The following is a 20075-nucleotide window of genomic DNA, read 5'->3' as shown; positions in this document are numbered from 1 at the left end:
GTGTCTTAACTTAGGCACTGATAAGTGCCCCTACCAGTGCCTAAATTAAGTGCAAAACACCATTTAAAAGACATTTTAAAAGAAATTCAAAACACCAAAATCACTCCTACATAGGCACTTTATGACATCTAATGCCATTGTAGTTGTGGCTAATACCAGAAGTAGCACTAGGTTCCATAAAGTGCATACATAGGTGTGATTCAAGTCAAAGGTAGGCACAGGTCTATATTTCTAGTGCCTACCTTTGCTGGAGACACAATTTTATAAACTATGCCATCATGTGATTCACAAGTGATCACCTGCCATCTTTAAGATGGGTGCCAAAAATGGTGCTATTTGTAGAATCTGGTCTTAGTACATACCAATCATTATCATTCACTAAGGGGTCCTTTACTAAGGTGCGGTAACCAATTTAGTGTTTGCTAAATGCTAACACATGCCAATGTGTCAATAGGCTATAATGGCTTTATCACTGATCACCTTAAATAGATAATAATAAATATAATATATATAATAAAATTACACTATCAAACTGGCTTCAAAAAAGTGCTATTAAGTGAACGCTCAGACCCACAACCTGAACTCTAGTGATTTTTCATGGAGCCATTTGCAAATGAGACCATTATAGCATGTTAACTGTCTCTGCCACCTGCTTCCATTACACCTAAAAACTCTACCTAGATAAGAAGATCGTTACTTATCTGTATTGCATGGTGGCAAAAATTCAGCTCTGCAACTGCTCCGGGTATATTCTTAAATTCTAAACTGCTGTCATACTCTCTCTAGGGGGGGGTCAGAAATCACTAGAGTTCAGGTTGTGGGTCTGAGCATTCACTTAATAGCCCTTTTTGAAGCCAGTTTGATAGTGTAATTTTATTATATATATTATATTTTTTATTATCTATTTAAGGTGATCACTGATAGAGCTGTTAGTTTATCACCATTGGGTAATTTAAATCTCCCTAGTATATAGCATAGGATATAATGGACACATTGGCATGCATTAGCATTTAGCACATGCTAAATCGGTTACCGCACCTTAGTAAAAGGATCTGATATTCTATTAGCATTCACTAACCTATAGCATTCAATAACCCTATTAGTGTACCTTAGTCAAAGGACCTCTTTGTTTTTTGTTTTTTTTTAAAGAAACAAATGCTATATTTTAAAAATGAAAAAATTAATCATAACATGAAAAAGTATAGACTTCTTTTATTTCCAACCTAGACTTAAATTTGATCCAGAAAATCAAGACCTTTTTGGTTCAGTTGTCCATCTTAAATCCTGTGAAATGTCATAAAGGAGAGAATCAAACAAAAATAAAGGGGCGTATTTACTAAACAATACAATACAATCTTCATTTATATGCCATCAATACCTCATGGAAGTTCACAGTGGTTTACATAAAATAAATGATCTAATACAATATTATGAACTGGTGAACGTAAATTCATCAAACAGGTCGGTCTTTAGGTCTTTTTTGAAACTTTTAAAGTTATTTTGTTGATTAATCTTAATAGGTAAAGTTTTCCATAGTTTGGCTGCTTGATAAGCACAGGTTGAATTGAATATTCTGGAGGATTTTATATTTTTAATTTCAGGAAAATGAAAGGTTTGAATTTGCCTTAAATTCAGGGTTGACTCATTGGAGAATTTAAGAAGCTGAAGTATTTAGTCTGGTGTGTCCCTAAAACGTGTTTTGAACAAGAAATAGAATTTTTAATGGATCCTAGCTTCTACAGGTAGCCAATAGAGCTCCATTAGGTAAGGTGTAATCCTATCATTCTTTTTCACTCTAAAAATTCATCTTACAGCTGTATTTGTAGGGTTTGAAGTTTGTTTTTTTATTATTATTAATTTGGGACAGTCTAAGAAAGTAACATTACAATAGTCCAATAGGGACTTAGGGATCATTTTTTACAGTAATGACATCTGGTTACAATTTAGAACATAAGAATAGCCTTACTGAGCCAGATCAATGGTCCATCTAGTCCAGTATCCCATCTTTACAGAAGCCAATCCAAGTACCTGGTTATAATATATATTATATAATATAATATATATTATATAATATATATAGGTATATATTATATACCTGGTTATAATTTTATTATATATATTATATTTATTATTATCTATTTAAGGTGATCAGTGATAAAGCCATTATAGCCTACTGACACATTGGCATGTGTTAGTTAGCATTTAGCAAACACTAAATTGGTTACCGCACCTTAGTAAAGGACCCCTTAGTGAATGATAATGATTGGTATGTACAAATAGTAGCAGCATTCCATGCTACTGACCCATGTCTGTCTTAATAACAGAGTATGGATGTTTCCTCCAAGAACTTGTCCAAATCTTTTTTCTTTTTTAAACCAGCTACATTAACTGCTCTTACCACATCCTTTAGCAATGTGTTCCAGAGCTTAACTATTCTCGGAGTGAAAAAAATATTTCTAAACTAAACTAAACTAAACCTTAGGTTTGTATACCGCGCCATCTCCACAAGCATAGAGCTCGGCACGGTTTACAGGGTTAGGTTGAAAAGGAGCTACAATGAAGGGTTATAGGAAAGGAGCTAGGAAGATAAAGAGGGACAGGGTACCAAAGAGTGGGAGGTGTTAGATTTTTGAAAAGAGCCAAGTTTTCAGGTGTTTGCGGAAGGATTGGAGGGAGCTTGAAATTCTGAGCGGGGATGTGAGGTTGTTCCAGAGTTCTGTGGTTCTAAAGGGGAGGGATGTTCCTAGTTTTCCTACGGGATATACCTTTTGCAGAGGGGAATGATAGTTTCAGTTTTTGGGAGGATCTAGTGGAATTAGGGTTAGAGGAGTTCCAGAAGAGTGGGATAATGGGAGGGAGGATGCCATGTAGGATCTTGAAAACTAAACAGGCACATTTAAAGAGGACTCCTATTGGTTTTAAAAGAATTACTCTGTAACTGTACCTATTTTACATCACTCAGGATTTTGTAGACTTCAATCATATTTCCCCCCAGCTGTCTCATTTCCAAGCTGACAAGCTCTAACCCAGGGGTGTCCAACCTTTTGGCTTCCCTGGGCCTCATTGTCCGAAAAAAAAAATATTTCTGGGGCCGCACAAACATGCAAATGCTGCAGGAAGACAGAGGAGGGAGCCAGCAAGACGTTAAACAACAGGGGCAGCAGAGGAAAACACTGCATCACCCTCGACCGGGGCCGCACAAAATACTTCACTGGGCTGCATGCGGCCCTCTGGCCAAAGGGTTGGACACCCCAGCTCTAACCTCTTTAGTCTTTCCTCATACAAATGGAGTTCCATTCCCTTTATCAACTTGGTCACTCTTCTTTGAACTTTTTCTAGTATCGCTATATCTTTTTTGAGATAAGGAGACCAAAACTTAATGCAGTACTCATGGTGAGGTCACATCATTGCTCCTCAAAAAAAAAAAAAAAAAATCATTACAAAACAACTAACCCCCTCTTTTACAAAGGCGCATTAGCCTTTGTAAAAGCATCCATAGACTAACATGCATGCATTAGTGTTTAGCGCGCCTTTGTGAAAGGACCCCTAAATTTTGAGAGGCAGCGTTGAGCTTTGAAAGCAGTATGGACAACATAGAAGATAGGTTTTTGGTTAACAGCTGGGTCTTGAATAATGGAAAACAAAACATCTTAAGGACCAATATCAAAATAATTTATCAGGTCAATGGTAAAAAAACACCCAGAAGGCAACTAGCACAGGACCCTATTCAATAAATAATAATAATAATAACTTTATTTTTTTCTATACCGCCATAATCTTGCGACTTCTAGGCGGTTCACAGTTAAGAGAGCTGTACAATCAGCGAATTACAGCGTACAAATAGGGAAGATGTCACTGAGCAGTCAGTGAAAGGAAAGAAGGCACCTACTTTTCTTATAAAATACCACTGTAACAGGGTAGATATGCACACAGGCCCAAATTTATTTATTTATATATTTATTCATTTATCTGGCCCATCCTTCCAGGGGAGCCTAGAACGTCGCATGTGCAGATCTGTAAGCATTGCTGATTTGTATGCACAACTTACCCCCCCCCCCATTTAGAAAACCATGCTGAATGCTCTGTACTGTTCCCAACACTCATAGGGCTCCTTTTACTAAGATACACTATACTTTCTAGTGTGCGCTAAATATCAGTGCACGCTAACCATACGCCAAATGCTAAGGCGTGCATGTTAGTCTATGGACACCTTAGCAGTTACCGTGTGCCAAACACGTGCTAAAACGCTTAGCGCACCTTAGTAAAACAGGGGGATAGAGTTCCTGTGAGTGCTGGGAGCAGCGTAGAGCATTCCGTATGCTGGTCTGTGGTAAAAACCACTATCGCGGAACTCACACCCATCGAATATGAGACAAGAAATTAATACCGCTAAATTAGCTAAATTATTTATTTAATTTTTTAATCTTTATTAAATTTCCAAACTACCATTGTGCAAACAAACAATTTTAATATACATAATTTACACGAAATGCACATTAAACTTATAGACATTAATGCACAACTATTTCCCCCCTCCCCCAATAATCATAAAAAGTACATACCTACAGGAAACTATCCATATATTCCCTGACTGAAATTCCACTGCAAAACCCTCCCCCTTCCCACCCACTCTGGATGTGTATGCTTAAGGGTCAATAAAATAAAATCAGTTATCGTTCCTTACAGAACTTAACCAATGGTTCCCAAACATCCATAAATACTGCTAAATTCAAAGCAAACCTTAAAACCTTTCTTTTTAAAGATGTCTTTGGGTATAGACCTGGAGTTTTAATTCAGTTATACCAAATGCCCTTATGACTTACCCCCCTCTTCAATTTTTTTATTTTATAAAACAATGTATCCTTGGCCATCTTCCTATTATATCCACGCAGTCTCCATCATTGTTTGTATCATATTTTAATTGTTTATGTCAAACCTCCCTGTTTTAAATTGATTTTAGCTTTGTATTACAGTATATAAACTGCTTAGGATGTTTTTTTAAGTGGTATATCAAGCCTATATCAACTTTAAACTTCTTAAAGGGGGTGGGTTAATTAGTTAACAAGCCAATTGATGCTGATAATTACCAAATAACAAACAAGTGTAGGTACTAATTAGAATTTACACACACAACTTTCTAAGTGTATTATATGAAGTGCTGAACATAAATTCTAATGCACTGATCTAAAAGAGGGCATGACCAGAGCAACATCCTATACCTACCCTGCCCTGCCACCAAGATATAAACAACTACAAACCACATCCCAATTGTACGAGGCCTAATGCTGCCTAACCAGCCAATCGGGATGCATTTAAAAAAAAATACATCCCAAGGCAGGCCATTTAGATTGTAGGTGCCTCTGGGAAGTCTTGGGAGGCATGTAGGCTTGCCTAAGCTTGCCTAAGGCTAGGTGTAGGCATAGCTTTGCCCAGAAGTGGCCTTAGGCAACTTTAGGTGGGCCTAGGTGGCCCTATGTGCCTTCCTAAGCCCACGGTAGGACCAGAAATGTAGGACAGCATAATGCTGGCCCACTTTTCAAGCAGGCGCAGCTGCTGAGCTTATCACGGCAAGGGATCTCCTTGCCATGATAAGTTTAGCGGCCGAGACAACCCATCTCCCCTTCAAAAAGGAGAGATATCCTGCTGACGATATTTGGGGGGTTTTGAGCATTGAGCAGAAGGACTGAGCATTCCTCCTGCTGGTAGTCTTCGTGGGGGGTGCCGCTTAATTTATCGACCTAGTATTACTGTACAGATATCCCTCCTCCTGTCAGCCAAACTGCTGTTACTCAGGCCTTATCTATTATATCTGACTTTGTTACACTCTTGCAATTCCTATTCATACTAGGGGACTTCAATATCCATTTTGATGACCTAAGGCTAAGCAATTCTTTAATTTCAGATTTCCTAACCCATTTACATTATCTTAATTTTACTCTAATTTCTGCCCCAACCCACTCAAAGGGCCACACATTTGACATGACCCTTGCTCCCACTCCCAGATCTTATATTTCTCTAAGCCAGATATTTATCAGGTTCCCTGGTCAGACCATTGTTTCATTTCCTTATCTTATACCTTACAGCCAGCCCCCCCCCTCCCAATTGCTGAAAACTGTCTTCTTAAGAGATTTTCACAACCTCAATGATTCCTTAACTCCTTCACTATTCTCAATCGATGAGGAAGCCTTTGAAACCTTGGACTCCAATGAACAACTAAGGATCTGGAACACTGCCTGTCATTCCCTCTTAGACAACAAAGCACCAATTGTTACTCACACTATTTCTTCAAAAGAAGAGCTTAATCATTGGTTTAACTCGTCTTTATTTCTTCTTAAACAACAATTACGTTCCCTAGAACACAAATGGTGCTCCAAATCCATCCAAAGCAAATTTTAATAAATATAAGGACCATTCACAGCATTACCGACATACACTAAAGCAGAAAAGAAAAAATATAAAAAAGCATTACTAAAGTTTATAATTCATCTGCCCTTTTCTCCATCCTCAATAAACTAACCCATTTCAAGCACAAACCACTTATTTCTAACAATGAAACCCCCTCAGCCCAAAGCCTTGCTGATTTTTTCCAGGAAAAAAAATCATTTTAATTAGGGACCAAATTAAAAGTAGAACCACTACCTCCTTTACCACTGGAGTAGTCAATCCCATTCCTTTCAAAGTGGCTAATACTTACTCTCTAACCGCAAATTGTTCCGACTTCTCTTTACCGTCTCTTAATGATATTGAACAAACCATGCAATCCCTTAACACCAAAGGATTCAACTCTGAATCTATTCCCCCATTCATCTTAAGATGCTATTTCACTATCTTTGGCCCCTGTATCCTCAAAATCATCTACAAGAGTCATACTACAGTCAGTTTATCAACTGACTGGAAACATTCTACCCTCTATCCAATCATCAAAAATCCCCAAAATAGCTCTCAGGACTGTTCTAATTACAGACCCATCGCCAACCTTCCGTTTCTAGCCAAAATAACAGAAAAAATTAACTTTAATCAACTCTCTGACTTTGTAGATAAAACTCAAATACTGCACCATAATCAAACGAGTTTCTGCAAGAACCACTCTACAGAACATTCCTTATTAGGCCTTTCCACAACTATTCAATACTATCTTGACCAGCACAAATCAGTTATTCTCATTTCTTTGGGCCTTACAGCGCCATTCGATTCTATAGACCATCAGCTCTTACTTCAAAGACTTGCCTCATTCGGAATTACTAACCAATCTCTCAAATGGTTCAGATCCTACTTCTCTGGCAGAACCTCCACAGTACATTTTAATAATTGCACCTCTTCATCCTTTCAAAACAATTTCAGCATTCCTCAAGGTTCCATATTATCCCCATTGCTCTTTAATATCTATCTCACTCCATTATTAATCTTCTGTCAATCAGTTGGCTTCTCAGTTTTTGCCTATGCCGATGATATCCAAATTCTTCATACCATTGATCCCTCCAATCTTAATGACATTGCTTCCATTAATTCTAAATTAGAAAAAAATCTGAGATTGGTTAAACACCAATATGCTTTCTCTTAGTATCCCAAAAACAAGCTGTGCTCTTTTCCCATGGAAAGATGGTTTACAACTTGTAGCACCATTCTCCATTGAAAATACTCCAATCAAATCTACCTCCTCAATCAAAATGTTAGGTGTCATCATTGACAACAAACTAATCTATCATCCCCAAATCAGTGCCCTTGTTAAAAACTGCTTTTACAAACTCAGAATGATAAGGTCTCTAGTTTCTCTCTTAGATTCTCATTCTCCCAATATTCTGATTAATTCCCTTGTTATTTCAAAAATTATTATTACTGCAATTTATTATATAAAGGGTTATATCAAAAAGATATCAGACGTCTTTAACTGATCCAAAACACGGCCATTAAAATCATTATGAACTCAAAAAGATATGATCATGCCATTCCTTTGCTAAAGAAAGCAAACTGGCTGCTCTCTTAACTTTTAAAACTCAAAAGAGCAACAAGCCTGCATTAATAGACTCCTAATTCCATATGATCCTCCCAGAGTTTTAAGATCTGCTTCTCAACACACTCTCTATGTCCCCTCATTAAAAATTACCAGTACCCGCCGTGCCTCTATCTTTTTTTGTCATGACACTCTTGACCTGGAACTCCCTGCCATCATATATCAGAGCAGAACAAAACATAGATAAATTCAAGTTTTAAATGCTTTCTTTTTAAAGATGCCTACAATTGATTCATCCTTTCCACTATTTTTTTTCTCTTTAACTGAGACTCCTCCTCTTTTCTTCTTGTTTTTACCTTTTTTTGTTTTCTTTAGTTTACAAATTGTAGTTCTCCCCAGTGGCGTACCTAGCATATGTGATACCCCGGGCCCATCATTTTTTGACACCCCCCCATCTTTATCAAAAATATGATTTTTAGTAACAATCCACATATTGCACAACAGTGTAACTAGGAAAAGGCAGCATCTTAAACACTGCAGTGAGCACTAGAACACCAACACATACATTGTAAAACTAAACAAGCCAGATCCCGCAGTCAATGCCAACTGAAAACTATGTCCTTTTCATACACACAGAACAGAGATGCAACCTCGCCCAATATGGAATAATCACAAACTAAAATTAGAAATATGTAGACAAAAGTTAAACTGAACCGCCAAGAAACCAGACTCTGCATACAATGCATCACCACAACACAACAAAAACAGTGACACATGTCCCCTAATACTGTGCAAAATATAAAGACAGTAGATGTAATTTTGAAAAAACTGATACATAACAATCACCACTTTACAAATTAACAAATAAAAATAAAACAAATAATGAGAAATAAGAAAATAACATTTTATTGGACTAATCCATTTTTCATTTAGCTTTCAGAGGCCAAATCTTTCTTCAGAACAGTACAGTATACTGCTGTTATGGTATCCTGGCCTGAGGAAAGGGGTTTAGTCCAAAAATTTGCCTCATTTCCATTTCCTATTCATAAACTTTTATCAATACAGTTACAATACTACTTGATTCTAAGTAAAGCAACAAAAAAATCTTTCTCTTTTGTCGTTTCTGCTTTAATCATCTTCTTTGCTCTCTATTTTCTATACAGCATTTGTCCTCTCTCCCTTCCATGCAACATCTGCCCTCTCTTTGCCCCTTCCACCCAGCTTCTGCCCTCTCTTTCTACCACTTCCATCTACTGCCCACACTCTCTCTGCCCCTTCCTCTCTCTCTTCCATATGGCATCTTCCCTCTTTCTATGTCCTTTCAATAAACTGTATATCTGGGGTCCCTTCTCTCCTTTGCACATGATTCATTTCAGCTTCACCCCTCTCCATTTTTTCTGTCTTCACCCCCTCTCCTATGCTTTGGCATCTCTCTTTCTCTTCTACTTTCCTTCCTTCCTTCCCACCCCATACCATGGTGTGGTATCTCTATCTCCTTCCCTTCCCTCATGGCATCTCTTCCTCCCACTCCATGGTCTGGTACCTCCTTTCCTTTTTTCCTTTCCCTCCCTACCATGAACTTAGCATCTCTGGTTCCTCTCCCTTCTCCCTCCTTCCCTCTCTCTCCCCAATTGGGTGATGCAGCAGCAGCATGTCTCCCCCCTTGCCTGTGCAGTATTTCTACCCTCCTCCCTTCCCTGTGCAGCAGCAGCATGTCTCCTCCTTGCCTTTGCAGCATTTCTCTCCCCCTTGCCTGTGCAGTATTTCTACCCTTCCCCCTTCCCTGCCCAGCATGTCTACCCTCCCCCCTTCCCTGCTCAGCATGTCTGGCCGGCTCCCTTACTGAAAGCTGCGGGCGTCCGCTCCTTGCACGATCCGCAGCTGCGTCAGAAGCCTTCTCTCTGATATTGTGATGTCAGAAGGAACGCAGCTGCGGATCGCGCAAGGAGCGGATGCCCATGGCTTTCTGCAGGGGAGAAAGCCAGAAGATGAGCAACGCCGGTGAGCACCCGCGGACACCCCTGTTTACTGTCGCTGCTGCTGGTTAAGGAAAGCAGCAGCAGCAGAACAGGGAGGGTGGCCGGCTGTGCACTGGAGAATTGCTCAGGGGCAGAAGTCCCACCCGTCCCCGCGAGGAATCCATCCATCCCCACCCGTCCCTATAAACTTCAGAAATAGTCATTTCATTTAATTATGCTACTGAATTAAAGGCTCTGGTAGAGACCCATTTACAAATAAGCAAAGACACTTTATTAATTTGAAAATATTAATTGGGAAGAATACATACTTTTTAAACGGGTTTCTACCAGAGCCTCTAATGTAAATATAAAATATAAATACTGAGCTGATGAGAACCCCCAAGCTGTCAACTGAGGACTTCCTTTGCAGTTGGCCGGGGGTCCCTTTTGCCAAGCTTGGCAGGCAGAAGTAGCGTCCCTGAGTCACAGATGCTGGCACCTCAGTTGCTCATGGATGTTGCCAACGACTGCTGTGCTTGGTGGAGGGAAGTTCTAGCCATCTATGTCCAACATTCCTCTCTCTTGCATCCATTTCAATCTGTCTGTTCCACCACAATATTTCTCCCTCTCATTTATACCTCACTCCCTCCCTATGACCAAAAATTCTCCTTTCTTCCATTCCCCGTGTACACAACCATCTCTTTCCCTCCCTTCCTCTCTCCCAAGTCCATGCCTTCTGTGTCCAAAAATGCATTCCCTCCCCCACCTCAGCATCTCTTTCCTTCCCCTCCTCTCTCCAAAGTTCATGCCTTCTATGTTCAAAAATGCACTTCCTTCCCCCCTTTTCCCCTCCTACCTCAGCATCTCTTTCACTCCCTTCCTCTCTCCCAAGTTCATGCCTTCTGTGTCCAAAAACGCATTCCCTCCTCCACCTCAGCATCTCTTTCCCTCCCTTCCTTCATCCTCTTTCCCAAGTTCATGCCTTGTGTCCAAAAATGCACTCCCTCCCCCCTTTTGTGTTCCGTGTTTGCCTCCCAGCCCTCATCTTAACAACTTTCTCAGCCAAATGGAGCTCGAGCCGCGAGACTCGTCTTCTATTTCCTGCCTGCCCTGCTGCATACACAAAGCTGACCCGAAGTCTTCCCCAATGTCAGCGCTGATGTTGGAGGGCAGGCTTTACGAAAGCCCTCCCTCCAATGTCAGCGCTGACATCAGGGAATACTTCCAGTTGGCTATGTGTGCGCAGCAGGGCAGGTAGGAACAGAAGACGAGCCTCACGGCTTGAGTTGTATTTAACCCCGCGGGATCCCCGTGGGTCCCCTGTCGTCCCTGTTCAACTGTCTCCTGTGCACCCCCTTGGGGCGAGCACCCGGGACAGACTGCTCCCGCCCCCCCCCCCAGGTATGCCACTGGTTCTCCCTCCTTTTCTCTCATTTTGCTAACCTTCCCATTGTTGAGTTTGGTTGGTCTGTTTAGGTCTTGTCTGTTATTTGGTGTTAATACTCCATTTTATATATTATGTTCATGTACAATGCTTCAAATTTTATGATTAGTGTTTAATCAAATTTTAATAAACTATGAAACTATGAATAAGCTCAGCGGCAACTTGATTCTCTAACTGGTGCCTGTGACATTGATGCTGGTTTGAAAATCGTGGTGTTAGGTAGGCTTAAGTATCTGTCCGTGAGGACAGACACAATTCTATACAGGATGCCCCTGTGCGATTCTCAAAAGCCACTTAGTAGGCTTCTAAGACTGGGCGTACTATACAGAATCTGGCCCTAAATGTTCCAACCAAATAGCTTCTTGTAATCTTCTGGATATGATCAGAATCTCCTCTTTTTGTAATCCACCTAGACCTGCAAGGTATTGATGGAATGAAAGAAACCAATGCAATATACTGTAAATTGAAGGTGTTCCTAAAAAAATAGACACAAGTTAGCTGCAAGCATTTAGACCTGGTTTTCATTTGCATATTTATTTTTCATTGTCCTTATACATTTGCATATGTCCTTATACATTTGCATTGTCCTTTCATTTGCATATGTAGTTTTCATTGTCCTTATTTTACAAATGTCTCTATGTACAGCAGAGATTTTTCTAAAATATGTCTTGAAAATTGGACATCCTGATCCGGATGTACCAATTTTCCACACAGATCTCCTATATAAAATAAGATGTTATAGCTGTTATTCATATGCCACATGTGAAAACATAGGTTATGGGGGTAATTATCTATTAGCGAAAGTTAGGTACAGTAATGATGGTCAATTCATTATTAATTCTACAAGGAATAATGTACAAAATACATGATTCTGGTCTTTCTGTGCCATTTCTGGAATATAGGTTATAGAATTCAGCTCAGCACTGACCTTGCATTCCAACTACTGGAGTTGTTATCAAATCACTGTCCAGCCCATGCTAAACTCTCCTGCCATATACTGTAGTAGTCTGCCCAGTACAAACTGATGACCCTGAAAAAATAACATTAAAATAAGTAACAGATATAATAATTGTATAATTAGTAAATAATGCATATCTAACTAATGGGGATGCTCAAAAAACATTAAGGCAATTGGCAAGCAAATCCAATATTACTACTACTACCATGTTTCCCTGAAAATAAGCCCAAGTCCCAAGATTTGTCCACAGTTTCCCTTCCATCTCTCCCATCCCTTGTGCAGCAGAACCCTTGAGCGAGACCCCCCCAGTGCCCCCCACTGTGCAGCCCAATCCCCATCCTTCCTTCCCTCCCATATGAACCCCACTGACCGTGAGCAAGCCGTACCACAGTGCATATCCGCAATATGGGAGGTCAATTTGATGGTCTTGAGGAGGTCAAGAATGAGGGGAGCATGATGGATCAGGCAGCCGGAGGCTGTAATGAAACCTCGATGTTTCCAGATGGCCCTAAGGGAATGCAAGGTAAAGAAAGCATATTTGGAGTCAGTGTAGATGTTGCAAGACTGAGAGGCAGAAGGGCGCAGGGCAGAAGTGAAGGCATACAGTTCAGCTTCTTGGGCGGAAGTGCCAGAGGGCAGGGGCCTGAGTCAGAAGTTTTTGAGGCATCATACAGAGGGTGGGCAATAGTAGAGAAATCAGGGATCCAGATACGACAGTATCTGACAATACCAAGGAAGGTGCAGAGCCTTGCAGTTATCAGGGACAGGGAGACTACAGACGGCCTGGACCTGGGTGTAGGAAGGGACCTGGTACCCTGGGAGATTTGAAAGCCAAGGTAGGTGACACAAGGAAGGCATACTTAAAATCAATGTAAATATGGCCACAGGAAAATTGAAAGGGCAGACCCACTAGCTGTATCTGGTTCCTACCCCAAAGAGCTGACTTGTAAAATTAAGCTAAAATTCAGCTTCAGTCCCTTCACTATCATCTGACTGGCAAAAATATTTACTTCCATACAAAAGCATTCCTAAAAATTACATTCTTATACCTAAACTTACATGATTTATAAACAGAAATACAAAACAAAGATTGGAATATACAGTAAAACTTTGGATTGCAAATAACTTGGTTTGCAAGTGTTCTATAAGACAAGCAATGATTAAATTTTAACTTGCTATACCAGCAACGTCTTGCAATACCCATACATACAGTATGCAAGCATCACATTATTACAACTGAGCCAATGGTTCCTCTCTATATGACGCTGCAGAAGTACAGTGACTGTTCCAAATGAGCAAGGGCTTGCAATACTGTACACGAGTGCCCTGGACTACAAGCATGCTTCTGGAACAAATTATGCTCCCAAACCATGATTTTACTGTACTCACAAGTTTAAACATTGTTCATTTTTTTTTTTTTTTTTTTAACAATCAACATGGGTCTCAGTAGAGACTTAATCCCCCTTCCTACAGAATTTCACAAAGGAAAGAGAGTTGCTTAAAGATCAAAGCGATCAAATTACAGATGTAATCTTTTCAAAATCAGTTCCTTAGGTTTAAAAGAGAGGCAGTCCTTAAATTTGGACAAATCACTTCTTTTTAGCATGGAATATAAGTACCAGAAATCATAATTTTTGTTTACATTCATTTCTGAATATACATAAACATTTTATAACATAGCCAAAAACATTCCATAACAAATCCAAAACCACTTCTCTGTTTCAGGAGAAACTGCATTTGAAGTGCTAAACACTTCATGGCCCTTATCAACACAAAAGGAGGATTAGGGGTACTCCCCTCTCATGCTTTGAACAACTGACAGTTTAAAACTTCACTGATATATTTGGACAGACAGAACTCATAAAGAACCCGGGATACTGCAGGACTTGGGAATCAGATGAATGGAAGAAATTGGCAAGGTCTGAAGCAAGGGCGGTGCTGAATAGAGTGGGGCTACTTTTTAAAGCCCTGGGGTAGACGGGTCCAGGTTACTTGGGAGGTTTGTCCAGTGGAAGGGTTTTCCCATTGGAATGCAAAAATTGGCTGACTGGAAGGGGCTAACCAACAGCAAAAGAATGCATAAAAACCTGACGGGTTATGTCCCCTTCCAGCCCACACCAAATATCAGCCATTAGGGTTGATTTGTTAAGTGTAATCCGAGCCAAATCCCATTTTAAAATTAGCTAACATATCAAGGGGTCCCCAGTGTTCCCTCTAAGCTGAGCAGGTGTCCTCCAGCTGCATTGCTACCACTAGGGGGTGGAATATTTTCAGTCGCTAAGGACAGGTATGTTCCCTGGAGTCCTGCAGAACTTGCCTGTCCCTCACAATTGAAAAATGTGACAGTAAAACAGCACCCTCTATTGGTGAGACTGTGGGTGGAGGACTGACATCCCCCCATTGTGCAATGGAGGAAAAAACACTTCCCTGTATTCCTGGCCCTGCCCGTCTCTGGACTAGGTAAATGCAGTACTAACAGGTCCGCACTCGCTTCGTCCTCAAGGACGTCTCAGACACTCTCAAACACACAAAACACAACAGATTTCAATTTAGTTATTCAACCAGAAAATAACAGTTCCTAGAATCCCTCCCCATGACTTCAGTGATGGATCAAGTGGCTTACTAGGCAGGAGACGAGAGATAGGGATGATCAATTCCCACTTACCAGATGGTGGCCACTCCAGGACAGAATTAAACTGATACAGATTCTTGTACTTTAAACTGAGACTAGATAAGTCAGTTGAAGTGGTCAAACGTCCTGAGGTGTGCCAACCCCCCAAAAGGAAGGCAGCCGGCTAAGCAGACACGTCAGCTGTAGGACCAGAAACAAGTGACCAATCGAGTAACCAGTGGTCAAGAGACCCTCAAGTCCCTGTTCAGGCGCCAAATGAAAGGTCACTTGGACATACAAAGTCAGAGGCGTGAAGAAAGTACAAGAGGTTTATTCACAGTATACCGGACTCTAGTGCAGTTAATAGCCTGCCTACTAGTGTCATAAACAGGAAATACACAGACTTTTATGCCCTTTTCGCAAACTAATATATGCAAAAACTACAATTTTCATTTGTTACTTCTATAACTTTTCTACAATTATTATTGGTCCTAAGCTCACACTAGCAGGTCACTTATCTAACTCTTACAGTTCTAAATGTTAAATGTACAGAAGGGCAGGGTACATCATAGCTCAAACTCTTATCTATTTAGCTTACAATGTGGTAAGGTAGGGACATACATTTTAGGCAGATGAGGTCAATAGATTGTACGCTGTTTTCAGCTATGTAGGCCAGAGCAATATTTTAAACAACAGTTAACCAGTTCATGACCCTACAATGGTACCTCCCTAAGCAATATTGGGCCAGCAGCACTCTAAACAGGCTGCTTCAGTCTTGTCTACCTGTGAATTCACTCTGCCGCATTACTGATGACAGGTGGACAAGGCCGGCAAGACGCTGCTTAGGGAGATATGTTGGGCTCGCTCGCAGTCAGCAGGGTTCATATGGAAGGGAGAGAAGGATGGGGGTTTGGCTGCATGACAGGGGTGGGTGCTCGAAGGGGTGCTCACTCAAGGGTTCTGATGCACAAGGAATGGGGAGGGGAGAAAAGATGCTGCACATCTGGGGGGAGAGAAAGGAAAGAGGAAGAACTGGGATAAAGGAGAGGAAGGGAGAGATGATCATGTACATACTTTGAAAATAAGACTCACCCCCTTTTTCACTAAGGTACGCTATGCTTTTTAACACATGCTAAATATTAGCACATACTAAACATGTGCTAAACATTAACAAGTGCATATTATCTTATGGATGCATTAGCGTTTAGCACACGATAAATGCACACTAAAACTCTTAGAGGGGCATAATAAAAAAAAGTCTAAGTCCCCTTTTAGCCTAAGGCCTTAAACGTTGAAAGTAGAAGCAGGGAAAATGTCCATTATCAAAAAAAAGTCCAAAAGGAGTTTTTTTTTATAATAAGCTGATTCTACGTTCAGCTGTTTAAACGCCCAGAACACCACTACGTCTAAACTTACACCATATAATCAACCTAAAAAAAAGCCTAAGCCCCAAACATCCAAAACAAGAGCTTTTAGGTGAAGGAGGAGCCAGTCCTTCGCCTAAAAGCTGGATTCTGTAACCGGTGTCTGTCAAAAGTAACACCGATTACAGAATCCCCCCCTACAACGATCCGGTCAGGAGGAAGCCCAAGACCTCCTGCCCCATGGCACCCCCAAATCCCACGACATGATCAGGGTAGAAGGGAGCCCAAGCCCTCCTTCCCTGGCAAACTGCGACCCCTCCCCGCTGACATCGGGGCAAAAGGGAGCCCAAGCCCTCTTGCCCTGGTGAACTGCGACCTCCCCCCGGCTGACATCGGGGCAAGAGGGAGCCCAAGCCCTCATACCCCATGGCAACTCTGAATCCGCAACTCGATCAAGGCAAGTGGGAGCCCTGAGATCCCCAACCCTCCCGCCGAGTCCGATGGGGCCATGAGGGCCTGATTGGTCCAGACAGCTCAAACCCTGCCCACAGGTGGGGCCTGAGGTACCTGGGCCAACTGGAATTGGCCCAGTAGCCTAAGCCCTGCTCACAAGGTCGGTGGGGGGGAGCCAATCGGGGGTTTGGTGGGGCATTCATGGGAGGGCAGAATGGCCTGGGATCCCTCCTGCCCATATCTTAGTGGGGATGGTGGGTAGGGGGTTCACCTGGGCAGGAGGGCTTAGGCTCCCTCCTGCCCAATCGTAATTGGTGGGGGGTTTGGGGTGCCGCGGGGCAAGAGAGCTTGGGCTCTCTCTTGCCCCATTGTAATCGACGGGTGGGGGTGCCGCCATGCAAGAGGGCTTGGGCTCCGTCTTACCCTGATCGTAATTGGCGGGTGGAGTTGCCGCCGGGCAAGAGGGCTTGGGCTCCCTCTTGCCCAGATCGAGTTGCAGGGGAGGGCTGATCGCTGTAGGAGAGATGCCCTGCCGCAATGCTCACCCCGAAGTGCCACGGTTTGGAGGGTGGTGGTCGATCACCATCACGGCAGCAGAGATGAGCCATCTCTCCTGCAACAATATTTCCATAGGCGGTAGGCAGGTTTCTGGGGCTGCTAAGCTGCAGCGATAAGCTCAGTCGCCCCTTTTTCTGCACTTATACCTGTTTTGACCTGGTCTAAGTCAAAACATATAAGTGCCGACTAGGCAACCGGCCTATACTTTTGGTTATACCTGCTGTACGCCTAGGTGTAGGATGGCCCACCTCCCGCCCACTGCCCGCCCTTTCCCCTCCTCTAAAAATGCCTCTTTTTGCTCTATGCATTTAAAGGCAGGGGAAAGGCCTAAGCTGGTTTTTGATACATCTAAAACCAGCTTTGATTATGGGTACTTAGATGATCAGGCTTTTTGATTGTCCAAGTACCCATTTAGGCTACTTTTTAGACATTTTTTTAATATGAGCCCCTTTGTGTATAAATGAAAACAGTCCATCTACTTTTTTGACATTTTTCTTTCTTTTTTTTTAAATGAGCCCCTTTGTCCACTAAATTTCTGAATAAAATATCATTTTATATATGTACAGTAATATATTTATTTAAAATGTAACAGTAACAGAAATGGAGATGAAATTATTTTTCTCCACAGATTAGTTACAAATCACAGAATCTTTTGATGAGTGATACTCTTAAGTTTCCTTATTTCTACCGGACTGTCCCCAGTGAGTTCCACCTCTGTGCTGGGATCCTTAGGTTACTAAATCATTTCAACTGGACCTGGGTTGGTATCCTTGCATCCGATGATGACAGCAGTGTGACGGCTGTCCAGATTCTGAAAGAAGGCATTGAAAAGAATGAGGGTTGCACTGAATTCATAGAAACTTTCCCTCACATCAGTGTTATGCCACAAAAAAAGATAAATAAAATTAATCACGCTATTCGTTCATCATCAGCTAGAGTGATCATTGTCTATTTTAAAAGAGAATATGCTTCTAATTCATTTTTAATCAAAAGCATTAAGAATACTCCTGACAAAATATGGATCACCACAGCCGAATGGGATTTTCCATCAACCTATCCATTGAACATAAGCATGACAAATAATACTTTAGCATTCACAATAGAAAAGAAAAATATTCCAAGCATGTCAAAATTTATTCAGGAGGTGAATCCTACCCTGTTTCCAGATGATAAAAATTCCCAGAGATGGTGGCATGAGCTGTGTGACAGTCGATGCCCACAAAGTATCAGAAGGTCATGCACCACTAGTGTATCATCAGTCACGCCACACTGTGATTTCAAGTACTTTGGAAGCAGCTATAGCGTATACAATGCTGTGTACATCCTGGCCCATGCTTTGCATGGCTTGGTCATGTCAGACTCTGGAAAAAATATCATGTGGAATAAAGAAAGTCAGGAAGTTGCAGATCATTTGCCATGGAAGGTAACAACGTTTTTAGAGAAATTCTGTGCTCAATTTTTAGCAAACATTTAGGGAATTTTTATCAAACATTTGTCTGTATGCTTTAAATTAATAATACACAAATTGGGGAGGCCTCAGCTGGGTCACCCTATCCAAGACCTACCCCCCCTTTCCCCTTCCCCCCCAACAAAATCCAGTCTGAGTCAAGGTAATTTCCACTAAGAGAAGTTTATTGTTGGCCACTGCTTTGTTACATGACAACAAGTGATACAGTAATTATCCCTTTGCTATTGCGATGCACATTTATTTTTAGCATTGGACTCATACAGGCGCTTGTTTGATACCTTTTTATTTCGGTTTGCTTCAATACCTTATCCACCATGGACCCCTGAGGAAGGTGTGTTATCCGAAACACAGACCGTATCGGGTCCCTTGGTTGGTAATAAGGTTGTATATTTACTGCATTTTACTAATGGTATAATAAACAATGCCTGCATCCTATACATAGTCTGCAGTTTGTGTTTTGATTTTTGCTTGCTGCTTGGTTTACTGCAGATTTTGTTGAATTATTTTTTTTGTACAGTAATTTTCCCTAGCATACAACTTATTTCCTCTAATAAGCATATTAATTCTTAGCACTAGCACTAGCTACTGTATCTATCACTGAATTCTACCCCGTCTACTAGCTGTCCTAATCCTGACCCGGGAGGCCACACTATCACATGAAGCAGGGGGACTATAGCCACTGCCGTGTACATTAGTCATTTCAAAATGTGTAGCTGATTGTATGAGTAGGCACCGCCATTCAAGACATGCTCTACTCCCCCTTGGCCCAAGCTGCAATCCAAGCTTCTCGGGCTCCACTGACTGCTCCGGCCCCTTTTTGCCATTCAAGTGAGTTGGTACCTCTGGTCAGTTCTCGGGAGTGCCCCTCCATCCACAAATGGTTTCTCATTAACCATTGAGAAATAGGAGCCCTCACTTTAGAGTGGCACAAATCCTAATCCCTTTCCTCCTACATGGACCCCCCTCCACTCAACTTGTGGCCCCCCTGGGTCACCAATCCTGCCATAACTCAAGGTAGTGACACCTCACTTGCCAAGAGACCCCACCGGGACCCGAGTCCCCCATGCTGAAGCCTCCTGAAATAGTGCTGGCAATTATGTCTGAGCATTGCTGATGGGAATTTTTCGGTCCTATGTCCGAGATCCATCCCACACTCCATTCAGATGGTAAAGCCCTACATGCAGATTGCAGAAGGCTACTTCAATTTCTGATGAGAAATATCTTGACCTATGTGAGAGATAAACCCCTACCCCATTCGAGTGGGAAAGACCTGTGTAATCCTTTTTGCTCAATAAATGCAGAATGTTACT

At 41.6% G+C, this 20075-nt stretch overlaps 1 protein-coding gene across 1 annotated transcript in view; it reads left to right on the top strand.

Moving 5' to 3' along the window:
* The window catches only part of LOC117346257 (G-protein coupled receptor family C group 6 member A-like), an 82791-nt gene that overhangs the window by 32103 nt on the left and 30613 nt on the right, over positions 1-20075 (top strand). The window lies entirely within an intron of this gene.

This window comes from Geotrypetes seraphini, chromosome 12 (assembly GCF_902459505.1).
Source record: "Geotrypetes seraphini chromosome 12, aGeoSer1.1, whole genome shotgun sequence".
NCBI classification, from domain to species: domain Eukaryota; kingdom Metazoa; phylum Chordata; class Amphibia; order Gymnophiona; family Dermophiidae; genus Geotrypetes; species Geotrypetes seraphini.
This window is presented reverse-complemented; position numbering and strand designations above follow the sequence as displayed.